General features: G+C 40.7%; 1 long non-coding RNA gene across 2 annotated transcripts in view; it reads right to left on the bottom strand.

Annotated features, from left to right (window-relative positions):
• Window positions 1-25,978, bottom strand: part of LOC138852955 (uncharacterized) — a 59,758-nt gene that overhangs the window by 27,830 nt on the left and 5,950 nt on the right. The window contains exons 2-3 of one of the 2 annotated variants that reach the window (XR_011392207.1): window positions 25,049-25,099; window positions 5,897-7,283 (exon numbers count right to left, since the gene is read on the bottom strand). This is a non-coding gene — a long non-coding RNA (uncharacterized lncRNA). Of the gene's footprint in view, window positions 1-5,896; window positions 7,284-25,048; window positions 25,100-25,978 lie in introns of those variants that run through there. The other variant, XR_011392206.1, reaches the window with a different exon arrangement.

Raw genomic sequence — 25,978 nt, 5'->3', positions numbered from 1 at the left:
CCTACACGTATAAGTACCAACCATATCTACTGTGTTTTTTTTACAACATTTGGCCAATATATTTTACTCCGAATCTAACTTATCAACCTTACCTAACCTCGTTAGAATTTATCTAATATAACAATTTGCTTCTCTTTAACATATCAAAGACCAATTTAACATCAGTTGACATTACTAAACACCAATGTATTTTTTTTCAATATATTTTTTCTGGAGACCATCTTTATTGTCGGCTTTCCCTTATCTTTATTTCCTCGCAACATCTCAGGTGTCCATTGCTGCATTCATTAACACTTTTTATGTTCCCCACTGTTACCTATCTGCCGTTTTTGTTTTGAAGGTGATGCCTGTGCTTTCTGAATCTGAGTAAGTTACCTCGATGCCTGAGTCAGAATTAGGACCTTTGCTCCTTACCTGTGATATCACAATGAAAACACTCAAGTCAGTAAGTCTGATCGCTATCGATTAGAGTTTTCAAAGGATATCCACTTTAAAGTAAGCTGAAAGTTGTCGCTGTGACGCACAACACCCAGCGCCTACCAACCGGGACTTCCAACTTTGATAAGGCTAAAAATAAGGGAATGAAACAGACTTCAAAGCGCACCTAATTCACGTGTATCTCTTTCATCTTGTGATCCAGACAGGAATGAGGTCGTACACAACAAAAGACAGTTCACCAGTCAATATCCCAAAGATCGTGAACAACAAGCCGCCCGGGAACCCTTCCTGCCCTAACATTTTTTTTTTTTGGCTGAATTTAGTATAAAATTGAAATGTTTGTAGTGAGGTAGGAGTGCTTGGAACTAGCACGTATCGCCTTCTATTGTGATTTCAACAATTCAGTGGCCACAAGCTATTATTTTAGGTCTTTATGATCAGTTTTTTTGTTGTTATTCAGGACGAAGAAATACAAATCTGAAAATGACTGGTACAGAACTGCTCTCCGAACTGAGGAAAATTCTCTATTAAAACTATTGATTTAATTCAGTTGAAGGTATTTGTTTTATAAATGCACTTTACCTTCACATTTATTTTTGAGTTCTTAGCATCCCACTGGAAAGTTGCAGCTCATTCTTCTACCACTACTTTCATGGCTTTTGCTTCAGAAATTTCAAAAGTGTTTACTTAATCCTGAAAATGGTTAAATAATCCTCATGGAAGTCTCTCTTCACAGATGGTGCATGTCCTTGGTCTTAATTCATACTTGGGATTTATCAGGTCATCAAATGCCATCCGAAAAATTATTTTCCCGAGTTCTAGACACAAGCTAAAGTTCTTTCATTGATGCTAATGAATAGGATTTTTTTAAATATCTGTCGTAGCATTTTCAATTAGTAAACCTTCATTACCTGGCACCTTTATACGTATTGCACCATCACATTTACAAACACATCCTCCTCATTTGCCATTTCTTCCTCACCATCTCTTGCCTTCATTTCTGCTGCATCTGCACGACCATACGTTACCAATAAATTATCTATAGTATGTCAGCAGAGCAACTGCAACAAACATGGTTAGGTTAGGTTAGGTAAGATTTGTCAGGATACAGGAAAAAGTCTTTCCTGACGGAGGCCTTAGTCATATGTTGACCCGCAGCTGGACATCTTGATCATCTGACCGACGCCTTCCTCTTGCAACAAATACCTCAGGAACGACCAGCGTATGTGGGAGTTTCAGCTCATAATTTATTAAACCATATTTAGCGCTAAAAAGACTGAGGAAGAAGGGAATATGCGATCCAAAGTACAACTGAAAATTTTAAAAGGTGTGTTATAGGTGCCAAATTACAAGTTTTTTTTATAAAGGAAAGTTGGGTAATGATATTTGTGCGATAACTTCAGAATCCCCTTTTTTTCAACATCAGTGTATTTTATTTGACAAAAGAATTATGTGGATGCTAATTAACCAGTTTTGCTTAAAACACTTTTGAGGCAAACTTTGTGCGCTACAACTTGACAAATGCCTCTTCTAGATTCCTTCAGATTAACAAAGCTCATGCATCTTCTTCAAAGAAAGATTTAAGATAGTTTCAGGGTGTGTAGCTGCAAATTTGCCAACTGCAAATATATAGGAAATTCGCAACACTGGTGTACCATACTTTGTGAAAGGTTCAGAATGATTTTTACGCTGTGTAAAATAGCCAATCTATGAGTTTCACTGAACACAATGATGATACTGGTTTCAGTCTGATGAATTGAGAATTCATCCTTATATCAGTTTTAAATTATCTGTGCTGGTGTATCTTACCAAGAGTTCATATTTCATTTTTGAACTTTGACCTATTGAACCAACTTGAATAAAAACAGAGCTTGTAATAATAATAATAATAATAATTTATTTCTACAAACAAATGTACAAGGTATACAGGCCTAGTTGACATCAATTACATACTACTATATACAATACCCATTGTTATCCAGAGCATTTCGGACAAATTAGGTAAATTTTGGCCCCAGGATGCAACCCACACCAGTCGACTAACACCCAGGTACCTATTTTAATGATAAGTGAGCAGGACAGCAGGTGTCTTAACCCACATGAAGCACTTCGGAATTGCGGTTCCAAATTCAAAACTCACATGGATTGCCATACTGCATAAGTCCATACCATATTTTGCAACTCTCCTCAGCCATATAAGACATATTAGATTTTATTACACACCCATCAGCAAATTCTACATACGTGAGCTGCGTTAGATTGACACATGTTTGATGAAGGTCGCACTTTGAAACAGGTTAATTAACGCTGCCACTAACATCATATATATATTATATTAACACATCGGCCATTTCCCACCAAGGCAGGGTGGCCCGAGAAAGAAAAACTTTCATCATCATTCGCTCCATCACTGTCTTGCCAGAGGGGTACTTTACACTACAGTTATAAAACTGCAACATTAACACCCCTCCTTCAGAGTGCAGGCAATGTACTTCCCATCTCCAGGACTCAAGTCCGGCCTGCCGGTTTCCCTGAACCCCTTCATAAATGTTACTTTGCTCACACTCCAACAGCACGTCAAGTATTAAAAACCATTTGTCTCCATTCACTATCAAATACGCTCATGCATGCCTGCTGGAAGTCCTCCTTTACCCCCTCCCTCCAACCCTTCCTAGGCTGACCCCTACCCCGCCTTCCCTCCACTACAGATTTATACACTCTCGAAGTATTCTGTTTTTTTCCATTCTCTCTGCATGTCCGAACCACCTCAACAACCCTTCCTCAGCCCTCTGGATAATAGTTTTGGTAATCCCGCACCTTCTCCTAATTTCCGAACTACGAGTTTTCTACATTATATTCACACCACACATTGTTGCCCTCAGACATGACATCTCCACTGCCTCCAGCCTTCTCATCGTTGCAACATTCATCACCCATGCTTCACACCCATACAAGAGTGTTGGTACCACTACACTCTCATACATTCCCCTTTTTGCTTATACGGACAAAGTTCTTTGTCTCTACAGACTCCTAAGTGCACCACTCACCCTTTTCCCCTCATCAATTTTGTGATTCACCTCATCCTTCATAGACCCATCTGCCGACACGTCCACTCCTAAATATCTGAATACATTCACCTCCTCCATAATCCCTCCCTCCAATCTGATATCCAATCTTTCATCACCTAATCTTTTTATCCTCATAATCTTACTCTTTCCTATATTCGCTTTTAATTTTCTTCTTGTACATACCCTACCAATTCATCCACCAATCTCTGCAACTTCTCTTCAGAATCTTCCAAAAGCACCGTGTCATCAGCAAAGAGCAACTGTGACAACTCCCACTTTGTGTTTGATTCTTTATCTTTTAACTCCACACCTCTTGCCAAGACCCTCGCATTTACTTCTCTTACAACCCCATCTATAAATATATTGAAGAACCACGGTGACATCACAGATCCTTGTCTAAGGCCTACTTTTACTGGGAAATAATCTCCCTTTCTCCTACATACTCTAACCTGAACCTCACTAACCTCGTAAAAACTCTTCACTGCTTTCAGTAACCTACCTCCTATACCATACACCTGCAAAATCTGCCACATTGTCCCCCTCTCCACCCTGTCATATGCCTTTTCTAAATCCATAAATGCCACAAATACTTCTTTACTCTTATCTAAATACTGTTCACCTATATGTTTCACTGTAAACACTTGGTCTACACACTTCCTACCTTTCCTAAAGCCTCCTTGTTCATCTGCGATCCTACTCCCCGTCTTACTCTTAATTCTTTCAATAATAATTCTACCATACACTTTACCAGGTATACTCAACAGACTTATTCCCCTGTAATTTTTGCACACTCTTTTATCCTCTTTGCCTTTATACAAAGGAACTATGCATGCTCTCTGCCAATCCCTAGGTACCTTACCCTCTTCCATACATTTATTAAATAATAGCACCAACCCACTCCAAAACTATATCCTCTTCTGCTTTTAACATTTCTATCTTTATCCCATCAATCCCGGCTGCCTTACCCCTTTCATTCTACCCACTGCCTCACGAACTTCCCCCACACTCACAACTGGCTCTTCCTCACTCCTACAAGATGTTATTTCTCCTTGCCCTATACACGAAATCACAGCTTCCCTATCTTCATCAACATTTAACAGTTCTTCAAAATATTCCCTCCATCTTCCCGATACCTCTAACTCTTCATTTAATAACTCTCCTCTCATATTTTTAACTGACAAATCCATTTGTTCTCTAGGCTTCCTCAACTTGTTAATCTCACTCCAAAACTTTTTATTTTCAACAAAATTTGTTGATAACATCTCACCCACTCTCTCACTGGCTCTCTTTTTACATTGCTTCACTACTCTCTTAACCTCTCTCTTTCTCTCCATATACTCTTCCCACCTTGTATCACTTCTACTTTGTAAAAACCTCTCATATGATAACTTTTTCTCCCTTACTACTCTCTTTACATCATTCCAGCAATCGCTCTTCTTCCTTCCTGCACCCACTTTCCATTAACCACAAACTTCTGCAGAACACTAACACTACATTTTTAAACCTACCCCATACATTTTCGACCCCATTGCCTATACTCTCACTAGCCCATCTATTCTTCAATAGTTATTTATATCTTACCCTAACTGCCTCCTCTTTTAGTTTATACACGTTCACGTCTCTCTTACTTGCTGCTTCTATTTTCCTTGTATCCCATCTACCTTTTACTCTCACTGTAGCTACAACTAAAAAGTGATCTATCTGTTGCCACTCTATAAACATGTACATCGAGAAGTCAACTCAACAGTCTTTTATCTACCAATACACAGTACAACAAACTACTGTCATTACGCCCTACATCTTTCTATACAAAGTTCAGTCAAAGGGCTCCCGTTATCATTTACACCTCGCACCCCAAACTTACCTATCACATCCTCTCTAAATGCTTCTCCTACTTTAGCATTTAGGTCCCCTACCACAATTACTCTTTCATTTGGTTCAAAGTTTCCTATACATTCGCTTAACATCTCCCAAAATCTCTCTCCTCTACACTCCTCTCTTCTCCAGGTGCATACACGCTTATTATGACCCACTTTTCACATCCGACCCTTATTTTAATCCACATAATCGTTGAATTTATACATTTATATTCCTTCATCTCCTTCCATAACTGGTCCAACATTACTGCTACCCCTTCCTTAGCTCTAACTCTCTCAGCTACTCTTGACTTAATCCCATTTATTTCTCCCCACTGAAACTCGCCTACCCCCTTCAGCATTGTTTCACTTAGGGCCAGGACATCCAACTTCTTTTCATTCATAACATCAGCAATTATCTCGCTCTTATCATCCGCACTACATCCACGCACATTCCAGCATCCCAGTTTTATAAAGTTTTTCTTCTGATTTTTAGTAAATGTGTACAGGAGAAGGGGTTACTAGCCCATTGCTCCCGGCATTGCAGTCGCCTCATACGACAGTTATGACAAAGTATAACTGAATACAGCAGTTTATTAACGCTGAGTCACATACAAATTAATGTTATGAATAGATCTCATTAACGTAATGTGATATTCGAAGCTGCAATTTAGTAGAGAATATTAACATCAAGTTCAATGTTTGTAAGTCTTTTAAAATTTTGTGCAAGTGTTGACCAGTAAGTCTTTGTCGAAGCTTTGACTTAATTTTCACTCTTGGAAAAATTGTTTACAAATTGAATGTGCTACAATAGACTGAACACGCCAGCAGTAAACTGCTTCAGGATTACAAATGTGTCAGGAAGGCTTGTATTAAATTTCAACAGACTGCATTCCTTGGAACTCTTCGTGTGCATTAATGATTTCCATCTGAAAAAAAATCCTCTGAGTTATCTGGTGAAACTTCACATGAATTAAGAAACTTCCTTCTCTCTTGTCTATGCTTCTGGAAATCACCAATTTTTTTTTCTTAAAATTATTCTTGGGAACCTTATTGGTTCATTGCTTCTTACCACAAGGATCCTGGAGTTCCTGTCCTTGTTAAGTGAAGGTTCTTTACAGCAGGAACGTGTGAAATATATGCTTCACTGGCCTGCTTCACTGGCCTGCTTCACTGGCCTGCTTCACTGGCCTGCTTCACTGGTCTGCTTCACTGGTCTGCTTCAATGGTCTGCTTCACTGACCTGCTTCACTGGCCTGTTTCACAGACATGTATATCTTTTCCATAAAAGCTTTCATATCAGCGCACATATCAGGTCTCTGATTTCATTTACCCTGAAACATTAAAACTAGCGGTGTTCCAGACCATAATGCCTGAGAAAATTCACGCTTGACACAACACTCATCACATTTTGAACAATGAAGGTATTAAAATTGTTTAGGGAGTTCAGCATTTAATTTCATTCCATTTCCAATTAACTCTTTCAAATACACTTGTGATTCTTCAGTGTTTCTTGTGTAATTTTGAGCACTTCTTAGTTTGTACCACCTCATGTTAGGCTTGCTCACGGATTCACTCACCCTTATGAAATCATTTTCTGTAGTAGTGTCTTCCATGTTGTGCTGAGCACAAAACTCCTCTATAATTTCAAAGTAAGAATTTATGTCCTAATGAAAGTTGAAAATCGAGGAGTGTGACCAATGTCGCCGCTTTCACATAGTGCCACGGAAAAATTTTGAAAAATGTGGAATCTTGACAAAGTGTCAAGCAACTCTTCTCCCCAGTGGTGCGCCTTGTGACTGTAGATGTAGATAAACTTGGGTTCCTGGTACAAGCAACCTCGTCACCACTCACATTTCCTCCACATCTTTCCCTGTGCAGTACTTCACAAACTCCCCATCAGTAAGTTGTCTGTCGCTCTCTGCAATATATTTAACTACGTGAGAGTCGGCCTACGCTACAGATGCATTTATTTATTTTTACCAGAATTGCTTCTGATGACATTTGTTGTTGATACATAGATCATTTGAGTGGACTGATTTTGATCGTTCATACTCCTAAAACAATGAATAAATAATCTTGTAGTGTGATTCGTAAAACTTTTTACCTTAGTACGCACTTTCATTGTAATTGAAGTAAATGATTTTGTCGATGCATAAAAATAAATATTAGTCATCTCTCACTGAATAGACGGCTTTCTCCTCCTGTTTTTATCTCTGAAGAAGCAGATGGTTTTACTGTAGAAATCTTTTTAACAACACCCTCAAAAAAATTATAGACACAATAACACATTCATCGCTATCTTCACTATGCCTTTTTTGAATCATTGTGTCTCCACGTCTACACTCGGCATCACTACTAACACACTACATCTCAGCTTTCTGTATACCTTCCTACATTAATTGTGCTTCTCTTCCTCAACTATACCTTCTGTTTCAATATAACTAAACATAACACATATATCTGAAGGTCGGAAGCTGGGTAGGGAGCTAGAGCCTTGTGGTAACTGATGTTGCGTGACAGTGCCAACTTGATGTGATCATACCAAATATAAATAACCCATAACTGACAACTTATGCGTGCTGTCCACATCACCTTAAATTTACCTTGAATCGATTTCGAGAGTCAATGTTCCCGTGCTCAGTCATGGAGCAGATGTACGAGTAGGATCATTTTTAATACTGTTTCCACATTTAAATTAATATACAGAACTGCACATAAGTGTCTTTGTCCATATATACGATAATCCTCCATTTTTTATTATATTATAAAGTTATATTTAACACACACACCTTATTCAGTGCTGGATTATTTTCTCATTTTTCTTTTCTAGATTTACTTTTCAGTTTAGTAATTATGCAGTAATATTTAATTTTCTAATAGTTTCAGGCCACATTAAATTGTTTCGAGGGCCACATGCAGTCCAAGGGTTGGTGACTTGCTTTGGCGTATTTCCTGGATCAAGAAAATAGCAGAGGTGAGTTTCTTGAAGATCAGTGTATTGGTTTACGTGATACGGCAAGGAGACAATGTTTTCCAAGATGAGCCAGATGTCTCCTTCAGTGGTCCTTTAACAAATAATTTAAAATTCTCTTGTGATTAACACAGGAACACTGCGAAACAAAAAACGAGGGTGGGAGGAAACATTGGGCGTATTTCCTTACACCTGCTGATCCCGTTCACCTAGCAAGTAGATATCCGGGTGTTAATCGACTGGTGTGGGTCGCATCCTGGGGGACAAGATTGAAAGACCCCAAAGGAAATTAGACAGTCCTTCGATGATGTACTGTCTTTCCTGGTGTATCCTGGGTGGCTGACCCATAGGGGTTAAAAATCCGAACAAAATCTTATGTATTTATATAGCGTGCTCCACATAACAGTCATCTTATCACCCATTTATTCTGTCTCCAGAACTCCAACAAAGTTAAGTGGCAGTGTCAGTGGCAGCGAGGCGTGAGTCTTCCCAGAACTTGCTTACTTTCTTTTCTCCCCTCTCCTCTCCCTACCCCTCTCCCTGTGTGTGTGTGTGTGTGTGTGTGTGTGTGTGTGTGTGTGTGTGTGTGTGTGTGTGTGTGTGTGTGTGTGTGTGTGTGTGTGTGTATTTGTGTGTGTGTGTGTGTATGTACTCAGCTAATTGTGGTTGTAGGGGTCGATTCATAGCTCCTGTGTGTGTGTGTGTGTGTGTGTGTGTGTGTGTGTGTGTGTGTGTGTGTGTGTGTGTGTGTGTGTGTGTGTGTGTGTGTGTGTGTGTGTATACTCCAGGTATACTTCTTGGGGTATACCTGGAGAGTTTTAGGGGGTCAACGTCCCCGCGGCCAGGTCTGAGACCAGGCCTCGTGGTGGATCAGGGTCTGATCAACCGGGCTGTTACTGACATAGGAACCACAGCCCGACTGGTCAGGTACTGACTTCAGGTGCCTGTCCAGCCCCTTCTTGAAGAGAGCCAGGGGTCTATTAGTAATCCCCCTTTTGGATGTTGGGAGGCAATTGAACATTCTTGGGCCACTGACACTTATTGTGTTGTTTCTCAGTGTGCTCGTGTCACCCCTACTTTTCATTGGGGGAATGTTGCATCTCCTGCCGAGTCTTTTGCTTTCATAGGGGGTAATTTTCGTGTGCATGTTTGGTACCAATTACTCTAGGATTTTCAAAGTGTATATTATCATGCATCTTTCTCGTCTGCCTTCCAGGGAATACAAATCAAGGACCTTCAACCGTTCCCAGTAATTTAGGTGCTTAATCGTACTTGTGTGCCGTGAGTGTTCTTTGTACACTCTCCAGGTCAGCAGTTTGTCCTGCCTTGAAGGGGGCAGTTAGTGTACAGCAGTACTCCAGCCTAGAGAGAACAAACGATTTGAAGAGAATCATGATGGGCCTGACGTACACAGTGTAGTGTCGTGAATGACTCCTTAGTCTTATGTCGAAACGCACTTCTTAGGTTTGTCAGGCGTCCATATGTTGCAGCAGTTGATGTGCGCCTCATGAGATGTGCTCGGTATGATACTCACCCACAGATCCGTTTCACTGAGTGAGTTTGCAGCCTTTGACCCCCTAAGCTGTACTCCTAGAGTCTTCTTTTTTCCTCCCCAGAGTACATGACTTTGCACTTGCTGAGGTTAAACTCCACGAGCCTTTCGTCGGACCAGGCTTGCAGCCTGTCCAGATCTCCCTGTAGATTTACCTGATCCTCGTCTGTTTGTATTCTCCGCATTAGTTTCACATCGTCTGCGAAAAGCGACACCTGAAACTATCCCTACCATTATGTTATTCACATATGCAAGAAGCAGCACAAGCCCTAGGAATGACCTTTGTGGAACCCCGCTCGACACATGCACCAGCCGGGCTGTGGTTCGTACGTCGGGTTGTGTGCAGCCAACAGTAACAGCCTGGTTGATCAGGCCCTGATCCACCATGAGGCCTGGTCACAGACCGGGCCGCGAGGGCGTTGACCCTCGAAACCCTCTCCAGGTATACTCTGACACCTTGTCACATGCCAGCACACGTTGTTTCCTTTCTGTTAGGTATTCGCTGATCCACTGCAGTACTTTCCCTGCTATTCCTGCCTGCTCCTCTAGCTTATCAACCACTCTCGTGTGGTGCTGTAACGAAAGCCTTCTTGCAGTCCAAGAAGATGAAGTCTACCCATTTCTCTCTCTCCTCTCTTACTTCTGTTACCTTGTTGTAGAACTCAAGTTGGTTTGTAAAGCAGGGTTTCCCTCCCCTGAAACCGTAAGGGTTGACATGTATGAGCCTGTTCCTTTCTAGGTGCTCCACCACTATTCTGATAATCTCCATATATATAAGTATGCATGTATGGGTAGGGGTGAGGTGAAGTCAGTCAACAATGTACGTGAATAGGATTAAACCAGCCTACAACTTGCGGGATGAGAACCAAGCCGGTAAGGTATGTGATCAGAGCCAAGCCGTTATCCTGTCCGTCTCAATATCACATTTTCTTTCTCTTATTTCCTAACCCATTCCCCTCACATTTACAATCCCATCTTCCCACCCAGTCCCACTACCATCCCTCTACTCTGTCCGTGTTCCAACTCCCACACTGTCCCAGTAATATCACTACCCAGTCCCACTACCATTCCTCTACTCTGTCCGTGTTCCAACTCCCACACTGTCCCAGGAATATCACCAGCCTGTCCCCAGCCCAGCTCTAACCTCTCTGACCCCATCTGCTCGCAACTTTATCATCTCCGCCCGACTTTCATATTCCCATGCCTTATCTCCTTCACCTTACCTTCCGGGCATAAAAATTTTGTCTTGCAAGCACGAATAGCTAATTATAAGAATAAATATTTTACAACCTATCGTTAAAAGCGTCTCAGAGCGTGCGGCATAGTTTGTGTTTAATATCTAGTTAAGGCGTGACCTATTAAGGGTACATCTGGAAAGTAATCTCACGCTCTGTTATGGACTATCGGTTTCAACGAACTCTGTAATCTCGTCCCACATCCCACGCTTTATGCAGAATAATGAACTTTATCCTTTATAGCTGCTGGAGGGGATGAGCCCCTGATGCGAGGAACAATCCATCAAGTTTTGCATGTGCGTCATTCCAGAAATGTTTGGGTGCCACAGCTTGGAGGGAAAACTCATGATGTTACTCACCAGCGGCGATCACAAATATTGTGTAGGCGATTAGTGGCGAGTCAAGAGTAATTGTGAAGATGAAGTATGACGTAGCTGATAAGTGAATAAAACAACGAAAAGCAAAAGGAGACCTTTATTAATGCGACGTTTCACCTACACGTAAATGATGAAACCTCAAGTAGGTGATTATTATAATAATTATATGACCCAAAATGGTCGTACAGCTTGAGAAAATGGAAGGTATTCAGGATCGATTCAAGGAAATAGAGCACAACTCCAATTCCTTAGCTCAAGAGCCCATTTTTAAACTTGGGAGGCTTATTGTTGCTACAAAAGTATTGGCAGGTCGCCAGATCTTCCATCATCCCCTCCAGGAGGGTATCGCCATGCATGATCCTGTATAGACTCGCACTCTATACTCAAAGACAAGGTTTTCTAACTTTTTGAATACATGGAACCTTTAAGTTAAAAATACAAATTATTGGAACCTTATCCAAAAAAATATCAAAAGCATGACATTATAATTTCCTATATATTTTTCATTTCTGACGTACGACATACGTCTTTGTAATTAAATATTAAGAGTCATATTTACTCAGAAATCACTATAAAAACTGACATATCAAATGCAGCTTCTTACTAATGTTTTAAGAGCCTAGCCAAAAAACTTGGCAAAATATCCTGTCTGTTTACTTACGTGTTATGGTATAAACCTTGGTAATAAATACCGACAAGTTGGTTTAGAAACACACGTAAGCAAACACTATAACATATTTATTAGAAAACGTTTCGGTCCAGGGACCTTGATCACTTCTAACATACAGAGGTAGAAAGACATTATATATATAGGCGGAGAGTGAGATGTGACGCACGTGACCTGAGGAATGTCATAAGAACATAAGAATGGAGGAACACTTTAGAAGGCCTGCTGGCCCATGCGAGGCAGGTCCTTATCAAAACAACCTCTACCTATGAGGAGGACGGGTAGACGATGAAATCATGTGACTCCTGTGTTGTTGGGTTGGTGCTGCTTAAGTATCATGTATGCCAATGTTTTTGAAATTTTGTAGTTTCCAGTGTTGCGTTCTATAGTGTCGGTGACGGCGATTAGTGAGGCTTCTAGGCACCGTCGGCGTCTGAGGTCTGGTTCGGTGAGAACGAGTTGTGCCTCGTTCCAGTTCATCAAATGCCCCGTGGAGTCTCTGTGGAGGACAGAGGCGTACCTTACATCGTCTCTGTTAGAGGCATTTCGATGTTCATTCAGGCGGACTGCAAGATCTCTGCCTGTCTCGCCTACATATTTCTTGGGACAGAACCCACAGGGGATAGTGTAGACGCCTGCTGTAGAAGTTAGAGGTGTGGGGCTGCGTTTCGTAGTGAGGTCTTTGATAGATGATGTGTTTATGGTGGAAACGTTGATGTTACTCATAGCAAGTGCCCGGCGAGTATTCGTGGCAACATCGCCACATGGGAGTACTATGAACTGTTTAGGGGGCTGTTCCATGGGCGGTTTGTTGAGGATAGCTTGTGCCTTGAGTCTGCAATCTCGGATGAAGAAAGATGGGAACTGAAGACGTGTAAAGGCTTGTGTTATGTAAGTGCATTCTTCTTCTAGAAAACAAGGGCTGGAGATGCGAAGAGCTCTCAAGATGAAGCCAATGAGGACTCCTCTCTTAGTGCGGGTGTCTTGGTGTTATTAAAAATGTATAAGATCGTCCTTGTTGGTAGGTTTTCTATACACTTTGAAGAGAAGTTTGTCACTGTCGGGAGATCTGCACAGTAGAACGTCGAGGAAAGGAAGTTTGCCATCATTTTCGAGTTCAAGTGTAAACTTTATTGATGGTTCAACTGCATTGATCTTGTTGAGAAGGGCCTGGATATTGAGACGTCTCGGATAGAAAACCAATATATCATCAACGTATCTTAGCCAGGTAACGGTGTTGGGAATGAGGGTGCTGAATTTCTCTGTCTCCAGGTTTTCCATGAAGAGGTTGGCAAGCACAGCACTGAGCGGGCTGCCCATTGCCATCCCAAAGCATTGTTTGTAACAGTTGTCCTGATACTTGAAGAAGTTGAAATTAACACAAAGTTCCACTAGATTGATGAAATCTAGAAGAGATAAAGGGAGGTCGTGGTTTTCAGTGAGCCTCTGTCTCAGAATGTTGATTGCAGCGTCAGTAGGAACGTTGGTAAAGAGGGCTGTGACATCGAAGGAACCCATGCTTTTGTTTTTGACATTCAGGTTGGAAATTCGGGAGAGAAGGTCACCTGAGTGTTTGAGGTGGGTTTGACTGATGGTGCCCAGAAGCGCTGAAAGGTATTTGGCAAGGTGGCCGGCTAGTTTGTGTGGTGCACTCCCTATGCCCGAAGTGATAGGCCATAGTGGGATGCCAGGTTTGTGTGTCTTAGGAAGGCCATACAGGCGTGCTGGTTTCGGTTGACCTGGTAAAAGTTTAAGTAGTTTTTTGCCTTGTTCTGATTTTCGTAAGATGCTACGAGCCTTTTGAAGGAAAGTCTGGGTACTTTGAAGTAGCACTGATTCCGATACAGGCTGGTATGTGTTGGCATCGTTGAGAAGATTTAAGACTTTATTGTTGTAGTCGACAGTGTTGAGTAACACCACACCACCTCCTTTGTCAGCGGTTGTAATGACGATATCATCGTTGTTGGCCAAGTTCCTGAGTGCTTGGATGTATCTTCTGGGAATGACCGGTCTTGAAGGCTCAGTAGCTGCAGCAGTGATAATTCCTTGGACAAAGCCCTTTTGAAACTCCGAGTCTCCAAAAGGTTGGTTCTTGGTTACCATATCCACCAGATTATGTTTCTTGTTGATGCCAGTAGTAAACTTGAGCCCTAGGCTGAGGGCTTCTGTCTCGGTGACGGTTAGTGTATAGGAAGATAAGTTATTTATGATTTCTGGTCGTCCCATTACGTCCCACTTCGGGCATAGGGAGTGCACCACACAGACTAGCCGGCCACCTTGCCAAATACCTTTCAGCGCTTCTGGGCACCATCAGTCAAGCCCACCTCAAACACTCAGGTGACCTTCTCTCCCGAATTTCCAACCTGAATGTCAAAAACAAAAGCATGGCTTCCTTCGATGTCACAGCCCTCTTTACCAACGTTCCTACTGACGCTGCAATCAACATTCTGAGACAGAGGCTCACTGAAAACCACGACCTCCCTTTACCTCTTCTAGATTTCATCAATCTAGTGGAACTTTGTGTTAATTTCAACTTCTTCAAGTATCAGGACAACTGTTACAAACAATGCTTTGGGATGGCAATGGGCAGCCCGCTCAGTGCTGTGCTTGCCAACCTCTTCATGGAAAACCTGGAGACAGAGAAATTCAGCACCCTCATTCCCAACACCGTTACCTGGCTAAGATACGTTGATGATATATTGGTTTTCTATCCGAGACGTCTCAATATCCAGGCCCTTCTCAACAAGATCAATGCAGTTGAACCATCAATAAAGTTTACACTTGAACTCGAAAATGATGGCAAACTTCCTTTCCTCGACGTTCTACTGTGCAGATCTCCCGACAGTGACAAACTTCTCTTCAAAGTGTATAGAAAACCTACCAACAAGGACGATCTTATACATTTTTATTCACACCAAGACACCCGCACTAAGAGAGGAGTCCTCATTGGCTTCTTCTTGAGAGCTCTTCGCATCTCCAGCTCCAGCCCTTGTTTTCTAGAAGAAGAATGCACTTACATAACACAAGCCTTTACACGTCTTCAGTTTCCATCTTTCTTCATCCGAGATTGCAGACTCAAGGCACAAGCTATCCTCAACAAACCGCCCATGGAACAGCCCCCTAAACAGTTCATAGTACTCCCATGTGGCGATGTTGCCACGAATACTCGCCGGGCACTTGCTATGAGTAACATCAACGTTTCCACCATAAACACATCATCTATCAAAGACCTCACTACGAAACGCAGCCCCACACCTCTAACTTCTACAGCAGGCGTCAACACTATCCCCTGTGGGTTCTGTCCCAAGAAATATGTAGGCGAGACAGGCAGAGATCTTGCAGTCCGCCTGAATGAACATCGAAATGCCTCTAACAGAGACGATGTAAGGTACGCCTGTGTCCTCCACAGAGACTCCATGGGGCATTTGATGAACTGGAACGAGGCACAACTCGTTCTCACCGAACCAGACCTCAGACGCCGACGGTGCCTAGAAGCCTCACTAATCGCCGTCACCGACACTATAGAACGCAACACTGGAAACTACAAAATTTCAAAAACATTGGCATACATGATTCTTAAGCAGCACCAACCCAACAACACAGGAGTCATATGATTTCATCGTCTACCCGTCCTCCTCATAGGTAGAGGTTGTTTGGTAAGGACCTGCCTCGCATGTGCCAGCAGGCCTTCTACAGTGTTCCTCCATTCTTATGTTCTTATGACATTCCTCAGGTCACGTGCGTCACATCTCACTCTCCGCCTATATATATAATGTCTTTCTACCTCTGTATGTTAGAAGTGATCAAGGTCCCAGGACCGAAACGTTTTCTAATATGTTATAGTGTTCGCTTACGTGTCTTTCTAAACCAACTTACGTGTTATAAAAGACAAGACACAAACGCATTTGATCATAAAATCACTCTTATAACTCTCATGAACCAAGAGAACATAACGTATAAATTGTCATAATCCCACCTAATAACCGAGAGAGGTGATTGATGATCATCTGTATTCTTATAAGAGATGATCCTGGTTCTTGCTGTCATTACGCACATACATTGCATATCAAATATTAGGAGAGCTGCCTCTTTAAACAATTCTGAATCTTAGATATTTATATTCAAATACTGTAATTCTATCTATAGACCCTCAAGCCAGACTCTTACATAGATGGTCACGTTGATAAAATGCAACAATGATCTCCAATGAAAACTTTAAGAACTTAATGAGAGAGTTAACCAGAAGGGCGGAGAGTGGAGCCGGTGTATACAGAAACCCCTGTATTTAAGTATACATAGGCGAGACATCCAGAACTCTGGAACAACGAATTTCGTTATATAAGTATGCGTGCAGCCGTGCCTCTCAAGGTAACGTATCTGTACCACGAAAATACATTCCTGTACAAGGTTTACTGAACGTTCCAACATTATGTCAGACACCGCCGTCTGGTAATAAACATTCACGAAGATAGAGTTTCCGTCAGGCTTATTATGGAGAAGAGAGAACCGCCACTATCGACACACTTACACCGTATCACACTAATGCACCCAAAGAGCCTGTGTGTGCTCTGTAGAAAATGTGAAGGAAAATGTTGAGAATTCTTCTCCCTTCATAGCACGACCTCCAAGTTTTATTTTCGTCTTTTTCACAGTGCCACAGGAACACGTGTAAAACTTCTGCCTTCAGTGCCCTTAGTAATCTTGGCAAGAGCGTGTTGAGGTTGGGGGATAGTAATTTTTGTGGGAGAAAAATAGTTCACAGTAGCAACGTTTTATTATTTTTTAATATTCATCAGTCTTAGTAACATGCGACCATCATGGCGGCATGTTACTAAGACTGATAATTGCCTCTTAGCAGCTGCAACCATCAATCTATCGTAAAGTTAATAGTGTCTTATGAACTAAATATTACATGACCAGAAAAATGCTAATGTAGATGTGGTCTGTGCTGTAATATGTAATTCATGTGAGTGCAAGGCCTCGGAAGATCTTGCATGCTGCTGAAACCTTAACTTGGTTAATTAAGAGAGGAATGATTATCGTTTTAATCAACAGTAGGGTAATACCGACCAGAGGTGAGTAAAGGCAAATACTAATATAGTCCAGGTCATTTGTTAAAGGACTGAAGAAGTCACTCGTGACGAAACGTTTCATATATATTCCATGAAGTACCGAAGTGCTTTCCTCTACAATGATGAGGACATTTAGATGCTGCTGGGTGTATACCAGAGTATAATGGATGAATTTATAAAAAGAACTCAGGAAAATTATAAGACAGTAAGAAACATATTCAAAAGGATCTACAGGCATTCCATTATTCTCAGTATGTTTGCTATTACAAGTCTTTTCAGTGTATCTGCAGGTTACATATGTCAAGCACTAAGACATACTAATGCTAAACGATTAATCTTATTAAAATTAACCTTTCTGCCGTCAACTTTTTAAGGGCTGTAGACCTTGTCCAGGATCCACATAATTGCTTTAAAAGAATAATAGGCAGGGATAATCCTTGGCAACTTTGTGGCCGGAAATTGCACTCTACTACTACACACGTTCCGTGCAACCATCGCTTCAATGAAGATCAGGTTTAAATCATGTTTTCCTTTATCAGAGTATAAATGGTATACAATTCCGACAAGTTGATGAGTATGGCATGCGCAACACTATTGTCGAAATGTGCTACCTGCACAGCAGGCTTCTTCAGTATTCGACTGACTGTGCAGGCGAAACGTTTCGACAACTAGATGCATTTCGGCCTCATGTTAGTGACTTTCTTTTGTGCATACTACATGTAAACTACATTATCTGTGTACTGAGGAAAGTAAATAAAGGATTTGTATTGTATTGCTTAACTCAAGTCCCCTGTACCTGAACGGGAAAAGTAAAAACAATGCAAAGTATTAATTTGTAATGTAGTTAAATATTAGCATTGAAGATCTGAAACTAATCAGAAGCATACACAAGTTATCACATGGAAACTAATGATTTCAATATAAATGTCAAATCAGGAGTTACACAGTCGATTACAAGACATACTCAGTTATTTTATTTCAAAATTAAAATTGGCAGTGACATGTACACATTCAGCTAGGACTAATTGGTCTGTACACCAACCGTTTAATAAACAAATCTCATATTTATGCCAATTTTTATGCTGTGGGTGTATCATGTTTATGTTACGTAGCGTGATTATTACATAATTTTGAAAAAAAGTATCATAGATGGATTAATGGAAATGTCTATATTAATGCACCCAAGAGATTATATGGCGTCAAGATTAGACTCTTAGCAAGTTTAATGTGTATCTGCACGCCATCACAGTAAGTATATTTAGGTACAGGTACACATAAGTATAATTATCAAAGTACAGTGGACCCCCGGTTAACGATCACCTCCAAATGCGACCAATTATGTAAGTGTATTTATGTAAGTGCGTTTGTACGTGTATGTTTGGGGGTCTGAAATGGACTAATCTACTTCACAATATTCCTTATGGGAAAAAATTCGGTCAGTACTGGCACCTGAACATACTACTGGAATGAAAAAAGTTCGTTAACCGGGGGTCCACTGTATATATAAAACACACAATAACTTTAAAACACTTTAAATTCTGGAAAATTTTCAGATATAATAGAGATGTGCTCGTGGAGAATGTAAACAAACCGGGTGAGGCGCGCCGTATTTGAAAGACTGCTCGCCATATAGCAAATTTTGGTCAGAATTTGAAATCGTCGTATTAGCGGAACGCCGTAAAGCGGGGCCCTACTGTATTTCTATCCCCTTGTGGGATACTTTTCAGGATATTCCAGAAAGGGATCGAAACATACAGACCAGTTAACATTCTGAGTTTGTCACCATGTGTGTTATTATTGAGAATGCTTCCAGTTACTTAAATGGAGTCAATGAAGTGGATATTTAATCTGGATAAAAATAAAAATACTGTAAAAATTCCACGAGGATTTAATAAAAAAAATTAAGTTTTTGCCTGAAATCGTGCAATGTCACACAGCGAGTGACGGGGAAGGGAGAGAGTGTCAGAGTAAACCATATTTCTAACATTTATGCTTCAGCACAAAATTTGCCGAAAACAAGGCATTTAGGAATTTCGGAATTCAACCATTTTTTTTTTTTTGCGTCCGGTTTTCTTTGGTGACTTGGTAAAAACATTTTACTTGCCCACTTATAAAAGAGGAACCTTACTAAACTCACAAGGGTCATACAACTCTTGGGTGGAAGGATGATCAGAGGTAGATAAGCTCGATCTAAAGGAGAAAAGATTCAATTTCATGCATCAAGAGCCCTCACCCGGGCTCTGCACCTCCAGTATCAGGTTGTACTGAAGACTGAACTGTTCTTTTTTAATCTCTGTCTCTGTCGTTGCATCGTTGTCATCCAGAACAAAAACTGAGAATAATGAATTTAAAATAAAAGAAAACGAAAATATTATATAAAACATCTCACAAGCTCCCACCAATATAGGTTATAAGGAAAAAGCGCCATTGCTGGGGAAACACTGAAGCACCACCCCGCAAGATGACGTCCGATATTTCTGAACTGGTGCACTTGTTATGCAAGCGGCTCATGTAACAGTGAGCGAGACTGCGGTGTTGACAGTAAGAGGGGGGAGGTTACTTTATCCATGTACCCGCGTGTTAGGCGAGTGTGACCGATACATTAAAATCTGGTATGGAAAGATTTCTCTGGGAAAAAAAATAACTCGTATCTTCAGCTTGTGCCATATTGGCTCTCTAAAGTGAACAACATCATCAATAGTGCTCAACAACCATAGTGGTATTAACAGTTATTCTAACAGTGATAATTACCACCGTGCCTTCAACAGTGACCACCACCACCACCATTACCACCGTGTCTCCAGCACCACCACCGTGTCTCAAGATCTCCTTCATAAAATATCAGTCAACTATTAAGCACCCTTGTGTAATGTAGTAACTACACTAGGTAGGTAATACATACAAGATAATTCCATCCTCTGCACTCTAAGCATTTACCGAGTCCCTGAATGGAGCTCCAAGTGCTCTTAACCTCTTTTTATGTTAGTAACATTGTCAGACTGCAGTAAATTCTAGAATTATTTTAAAATCAAGATATCTGTTTTTGGTTACATATTCATGCCGAGGTTTATTAGTAGTACAATTGGATCTTGTAAACTGTAAGTTCACGTTGGGACGCGTGGCGCAATGAGCAAAGTGCACAGACTACGCAAGTCTTCGTAAAACAAACATGTGCTCATAATCAAATTAAAGTCTGATGAAAAAGCAACGACAGCACTTTGCACAGTTTGTTTCCTCCGCAAAATCTTAAAAGACATCTCAGTTGCATTCTATCCTCGTAAGACAACGTTGGGTATTGGCGTTTTATCAAAAGCAAAAACATTACGTTTTGGATTTATGACGCTATCGTATTTCACGCTATAACGTGTCTGTGTTTATCAGTTACTGTCATATCGCTCTTGCATTTTTGACTTTGCAAGAAGAGGATTCAGATACATTGTGAGAGAGGAGCTGCCAGAGGCTTCAGGACCTAATAAGTTATAATGACCATCAAGTCAGAGTATGGAGCGAGAGGACGGGAGTGAAATGTTACCTGGAACACTCGCAGCTCCACTCAGCCACTTACTAAACCCACTAAATTCGCACTGACTGCCACGTGTTTACAATAGAGAAAGAAATCTGAGGTCAAAAGTTTTATGAAGCTGATACAGAGGGTGCATCAGGACATTCAGCTGGCAACGAGGCAACCCTCTACCTCCATCAGTAGTAACAGAAGTAGAGGGTTGTGATAGCATTAGCAGAACAACTGGTACACAAAGCTATGAATAGCAGTGGAGTGACACGATTAGCACGTTAGAAACAGTACTAATTTAGAAGAGGTACTTTCAGCTCATGTTTGCCACTCAATTGCTTTTCTCCTGCTAATTATATAAGAACATAAGAACATAAGAACGATGGAACACTGCAGAAGGCCTACTGGCCCATGCGAGGCAGGTCCAAGTCTCCTACCGGCTTAAGCCAATGCACCCAACCTAGTCAGGTCAGGTCACATTGACTTAAGGGAGGAACACGGCAACCGACCTGGTAGCACAAGCTATCAGGTCTAACTCACACCCACCCACATCTACTCATGTATTTATCCAACCTATTTTTAAAGCTACACAACGTTCTGGCCTCTATAACGGTACTTGGGAGTTTGTTCCACTCATCCACAACTCTATTACCAAACCAGTACTTTCCTATATCCTTCCTGAATCTGAATTTTTCCAACTTAAAACCATTGCTGCGAGTCCTGTCTAGGCTAGATATTTTCAGCACACTATTTACACCCCCTTTATTTATTCCTGTCTTCCATTTATACACCTCAATCATATCCCCCCTAATTCTACGTCTTTCTAGAGAGTGCAGTTTCAGGGCCCTTAGTCTATCCTCATAGGGAAGGTTTCTGATACATGGGATCAACTTTGTCATCCTCCTTTGTACATTTTCCAGAGAATTTATATCCATTCTGTAATACGGTGACCAAAACTGTGCAGCATAATCTAAATGGGGCCTAACCAAGGATGTATAGAGTTGAAGAACAACCTTAGGACTCCTATTATTTATGCTTCTTGATATGAAGCCAAGGATTCTATTAGCTTTATTGCAAACACTTATGCACTGTTGTCTTGGTTTCAGATTACTGTTAACCAGAACTCCTAAATCTTTTTCGCAATCCGTAATATTAAGATCTACATTATTTAGTTTATATGTGGCATGGTTATTGTCCTGTCCAACATTTAGAACTTTGCATTTGTCTATATTAAACTGCATCTGCCACTTCTCCGACCACTGCATCAGTCTATTCAAATCTTCCTGGAGTGCTCAAATGTCCTCGTCAGAATGAATTCGACGGCCTATTTTGGTGTCATCGGCAAACTTGCCGATGTCGCTCTTTATGCCCTCATCTATGTCGTTTATGTAGATTGTGAACAGCAGGGGGCCCAACACTGACCCCTGTGGAACACCGCTCGTGACGCTTCCCCACTCTGGTTTCTCCCCATTTATGCAAACTCTCTGCTGCCTATTTGTCAACCATGCCTCTATCCAGGAAAAAATCTCTCCTCCTATTCCATGTGCTTTAATTTTCCTCAATAGTCTCTGATGTGGGACCCTGTCAAAAGCCTTACTGAAGTCCATATACACAATATCATATTCATTACCATGATCTACCTCCTCAAATACCTTAGTGAAAAAAGTGAATAAATTCGTAAGGCAGGAACGCCCCTTTGTAAAACCATGCTGAGATTCGTTGATTAATTTATGCTTTTCAAGGTGGCTACGAACTGCCTCGGCAATTATTGATTCCATAAATTTTCCCACTATGGAGGTTAGGCTTATTGGTCTATAGTTCGAAGCTAAGGACCTGTCACCTGTTTTGAAAATAGGTATCACATTTGCCATTTTCCACTTATCTGGCACCATGCCAGTTTGTAATGATATGATGAAAAGATTAGCCAAAGGTGTGCTAAGCTCCTCTTTACATTCCTTTAGAACCCTTGCATACAGTTCATCAGGGCCTGGGGATTTGTTAGGTTTTAATTTATCTATTTGCCTAAGGACCATGTCACTTGTGACCCTAATAGTGCACAGTTTATTATCGTCCTGTTCTACATAATTTATCATTACTGGAATATCGCTGGTATCCTCCTGTGTAAAAACTGAGAGGAAGTATGTGTTAAAAATTCTACACATTTCCTTATCACTGTCAGTGAGCTGACCCGAGGAACTTTTGAGTGGGCCTATCTTGTCCCTGATCTTACTTCTGTATACCTGAAAGAATCCTTTTGGGTTAGTCTTCGATTCTCTTGCAACTTTAACCTCATAATCTCTTTTTGCTTTTCTAATTCCCTTTTTTATTTCTCTCTTTAACTGAATATATCGATTTCTCAATTGCCCCTCTCCTCTTTTGATTTGCCTATATATGCCTCTCTTTTGACCAATCAGATATTTTAATCTATTGTTCATCCATTTAGGAAGTGGAAGGTGAGGAGAAAGCATACTTTTCTATCATCATTGCCTAACAGAGATAATACACAATTGTCCGTAATCTAAATAGAAGTAGATAGCGGCCCTCAACAAATATCCTAGGTGTTGACTCACAAGTACTGGGCTGTGTCTTGCCTGTGTACTCCCACGTATTAATCCAGTCTTTCTGACAAAATATTTAAGAACATGAGAAAGAAGGAGCACTGCAGCAGGCCTACTGGCCAATTTATTTACCCTATACTAGTAATATAGTTGTACTTGCACTATACTAACTACTTTCTCCATTACTGTTCGCCTGGTATTATAACCATAACCATAATTTTTAAATGGGTGGATCGGTAAACCAACGGAACGCAGCTGGATCAGAAGCTCCAGCTGCGAGTCATCATATAACTAAGACCCGCGTCAGGAAACATGTCCTGTTACCTGACAAACCTTACCTAACCTAATGTTCGCCTTCAGTATCTTCCAGTAGGAAAATCTGTCTCGCACCTATCTTTTATTACTACATAAATCCAAGCCATATTGAACATGAACGATGTAAACACATCACACTGCTGGACCTGCTACTCATACTTGCATCTATCCATCGACTGTCCTATCAAGGACAAGTAATTCTGCTAGAACTGTGGCTGTGAAGGACATGATTTCAAGACTTGCACCAACATCTCTCCTCCAAAATGCCTTAACTGTAAGAGTGAACATCTCACTCTTGAAGTCAAATGTCCTATGAGAAAAGAAACAAACAAGAAAAACCAAGAAGAATCTCCATCATATGCTGGCATCACAAAACTTCAAGCTGAAACCACAAAAATTCTCAAAGCCAGTCAACCGACGCCCTCCGCTAGCAACTCACTCTCTCTACTAGATGGCGCTCCTTCAAAATTCTCTAAAGATAAAGATAAAAGATAAAGGTTTATTTCTTTGTAAAGGTCGCATGATGTATGCTAACCTGGCAAATGCAACACAACCCGAATCCTTTAACGAACTCTTCTGACTCAACAATATACCAAGTTTCACCTTCCTTGATTCTACACCTTCAGCTGACATCCTGAACATTATTCCAAAAGTTATGAACTTCAGAGCACCCGCAGACCTGACTCCTCTCTCTCTGCCCTCACCACCGTTCCTGAGCCATCTCCAACTACTGATAAGACTCCTCGCAATCTCAATAACGCCGACAAGCCACCAACAATTACACCACTGCTCCCGACCAATCACAACCTTAATCTTAAGTCTACCAACATACTGAAGATACACATCTATCCGAGGAAGATGAAGAAATTGAAGAGGAAGAATATCCTTGCTACGAAAATGGAAGGGATTGGCAAGATGCAACTTTCTACGCAACTAAACCATGCTGCGATGCTATTTATTGCAAAGAACAGTACTCTCGACTTCAAAAAAGGAATTTTCAAGTTTATCTGCATCCCGGAAGAACTATATACGACTCAAGATCTAATTGAATCCATTGAAGGATTTAAAACAAGACTTGACTAACAAAGTTAAACTGGTCCTCATTTCGAAATCAACCTTCAAGAAAATAAAGGGAAGGCTTCGTCTACTGAAAAACTGCCGTAAATCGTCACAACTATCATGCAGGGAAGCTGCCTTTTTCCTGTGATCCTGCCTGCCTGCCTGCCTGCCTGGCATCTCTATATTACCAACATATACTCAAGACAACTGTCAGCAAGCTCAGCAAATGTCCTCTCCTCTTCTGCGTCTGTCATGCAATGTTCTGTGACTGGGTTTAGCCTCGAGTCTTTTCCTACAACTCAAGACGTTCTTCTCCAGAGCTATTCTTCTCCTGTTCCCACTTCCCCTCACTCTTGTGGGTCTTACCTGTGAGTCGAGCTGCTGCTGTTGGGGATCAAGCTTCCACTGATTATTCCTCTGCAAAACCCAAAAAGGAATAAGTACTTGTAATTACTGTTGTCAATATAACAAATGCAAAACCTAAAAATCATAGTATCTCCATACTTAACAACATTTTTCCTATTTGTTTCATTATCAGGCTTGTTTCAGTAGTATTCACGTCATTAAATATTGTAATCCTAGACTCTCAAGCAAGTCATAGTAGAAGACACGAGTAGCCAGGTACTCCTTCCGCCTTAAACCCGAAAGCGACATGTATTTCCAGGGATTTCAACAATAAAATGGTTTTGGTGAATATAAACATAACTATTGTACATTGATTACTAAATTAAAGACAGATGTATGGAATTGCTAAAATAATTTCCGAACCACATCTCCAGGTACTGAAGCAACCCTCCCAGTTTTATAGACAATATTTCCACATCAACATCAGTCGTCGTCGCAAATATCGTCGGTCGTCTAGGAAGGTCACTGAAGACGCACACATGCAATATACTATAACAAGACGACTCTCAAGGGGAAAAAGTCTTTCTTTTTCTTATCAAATCTGTCTCTGAGATGAAAGTGCAATATCACGTCAAGACAGACACGCCGTAAGATGCGAGGGTTCTCCACCTCTCACTCAGGTGCTCTCTTGCATTCTCATGATGCTGCAATACACATCTTCAACTTGCTTGTATATAAAACGTTTAATATATATATACATGTATATATATATATAATATATATATATATATATATATATATATATATATATATATATATACATATATACATATACAAACATATATATATATATATACATATATAAACATATATATATATATACATATATAAACATATATATATATACATATATAAACATATATATATATACATATATAAACATATATATAT

This window comes from Cherax quadricarinatus, chromosome 19 (assembly GCF_038502225.1).
Source record: "Cherax quadricarinatus isolate ZL_2023a chromosome 19, ASM3850222v1, whole genome shotgun sequence".
NCBI classification, from domain to species: domain Eukaryota; kingdom Metazoa; phylum Arthropoda; class Malacostraca; order Decapoda; family Parastacidae; genus Cherax; species Cherax quadricarinatus.
Note: the sequence above shows the minus strand (reverse complement) of the source record. Positions and strands in the feature narration are given on the sequence as shown.